We start from the raw sequence: 2,295 nt of genomic DNA on the forward strand, positions 1-2,295 counted from the left end.
CTATTTTACTAATATATTATATTCTTAGAAATAAGTAATAATTACGACCGTGTAAATGCTTAAGCATATAAATACAAAGAACACCAATAAACGGTCAAGTTAGATGTTATAAATACAATACGAGATCTTAATTTTTAAATTTTAATTATCTCAGATGTGACTGTGTGCCGAAACATTCGAACATTACCTCAGCCAGGATTCGAACCTGGGACCTCTCGACTATCCGAGAAGAGTGTCTTAACTAACTCGACCACTGAGGCTTTGGTAATATTCTTCGCAATAATTGATATGTATAGTGAGTGAACGCTTTTACTGGCAGCGTGATTTAAGAAATAAGTAATAATTACGACCATTACCATGATGGAAGTATTACATGGTGTGTGCAGTTAGGCTTGACCACGCCTACTTTTAGCCTGCGCTGTCGCTCTATTACCCAGGCTTACCAACTATGAAACGCGAAACATGGGACGGTATTCATAGTCCGTTTTTACTTTAAAACTGTTTTAAATAATGTCTTAAGATGCTAATACAGTCCTCGGATTGACTTACGACATGTTAAGATTGAATTAAAACAGTCTTAAATGTAAGAATCGACTATGAATGCCGACCTGTTTCGCGTCGCGAAATTGGTACTGAATCTTTTCCTTGATTTTTATTCTATATTATATTGTGGGTGTGTGCTACATTGTGCTCAAATATTAATGACAAACTACGAAAAAAACGTTAAAAATTCAAAAAAACCGTATTTTAGGACAACCCCCACTTTGCGATTTTTCCAGTTTTTATAATTATGAATAAAAATAACGCTAACATTGGTATCCGTTAGTTAAATACCACCAAATTGCATATCTGAGTTGTGCTAGCCTAGCATAAGTTACCACAAACGTTAGATTCGTTGGCATAAAGATATTAATGGGTCAATTCTAAGCAGAATCGTAAGAATCGTAACGTGTTCTTGTAAAACTTGTAAAAACTTATGATTATTATTCTCTAAGTTTAAGCGTATATATTGTAAGATGTGTACGATTATTCATAAATATCTATGATTTTTTGTAAATTTTATGGCTAGTAAGAAGTTGTCTGTAAAAATATTGTATAATGGTATAAGCACTTAAAAATGTTTACAAGTCTTACAGGAATATGTTACGAGTCTTACGATTCTGCTTAGAATTTAGGCATAAGGGTACTTTACTCTTGAGCGCGACCGCTCACGTAAGCATTTTTCGTTCAAAATTCGGGTTTCTAACGCTTCGATGTGATTGATATTGCATATCTGAGTTGTGCTAGCCTAGCACAAGTCAGTACAAACGTTAGATTTGCTGGCACAACGATATTAAGGGTACTTTACTCTTGAGCGCGACCGCTTGCGTAAGCATTTTTCGTTCAAAATTTGGGTTTCTAACGCTTCGATGTGATTGATATTGCATATCTGAGTTGTGCTAGCCTAGCACAAGTCAGTACAACTCTCAGTGTCGTAGGCGCAGCGATATTAAGAGCACTTTATTCGCGAGTGTCTCTCGGTGACCTACTTTTCTGTCAATTATTCGGTAATTGTTATTATTTGTAAATTTTGTAGTGTATTTTTCGTAGTTTGGCATTAATATTCGAGCACAATATAGCACAAACCTACCACAATTCAGCATAATTCGCAAAATAAATGAATTCGAAAAGTGGGGGACTAACTTCGTATAGGCTATATTGTATTGGTATGCGCATGTGCCGTTACATCATTATCATGTGTATTTGCAGGAAATTACTTGTAAAAAGTGACACAGAAACAACCATTTCACATTCTTTTCCACAGGTAACCATTTAACAATTTTTTATATATATTACATTCGAAGAGTGTTTATCCATATGTGGTACCTGACATTTTGTAAGCAGGTAAGTTCAAAGTATAAAGCGAGGGGCAGACTTTTGTATTATGCATGATATATAAGGCATAAAAAATTGAATTAACCAAAGTTGTTTATTTTATGAAAAAGAAGAAACGTTGATCTTCCTCTTTGAGGAAGAGGTACGTGTTCTTATGCACTATGTGTTACGCGTTTTATACAATAATCTGTGCGTCTCGTTTTATGCTTTAAACTTAATAGTCCAGTAGAATTAGGGTTTTTTCGCGGAAAAATTGTAAACAGGCATTTCTCTCGACAAAAATGTTCGGAAGGCCATTAGAAAAGGAATGTATATGTTTGAGACTTGCAACTCGTGTGGGAAATATGCGAAAAAAATTCGAATAGTTGCAAAAAACAGGTTTTTCGCTTATAAAACGAAAGCTGTCAATTGTACGTATTA

At 34.6% G+C, this 2,295-nt stretch overlaps 1 non-coding gene across 1 annotated transcript; it reads right to left on the reverse strand.

Moving 5' to 3' along the window:
• Positions 1-184: 184 nt before the first annotated feature.
• Positions 185-260, reverse strand: TRNAP-CGG (transfer RNA proline (anticodon CGG)). The gene has a single exon. It is a non-coding gene; the product is annotated as a tRNA-Pro (tRNA).
• Positions 261-2,295: the final 2,035 nt, after the last annotated feature.

The sequence above is a fragment of the Trachymyrmex cornetzi genome, unplaced genomic scaffold, assembly GCF_001594075.2.
Source record: "Trachymyrmex cornetzi isolate Tcor2-1 unplaced genomic scaffold, Tcor1.1 scaffold1313, whole genome shotgun sequence".
NCBI classification, from domain to species: domain Eukaryota; kingdom Metazoa; phylum Arthropoda; class Insecta; order Hymenoptera; family Formicidae; genus Trachymyrmex; species Trachymyrmex cornetzi.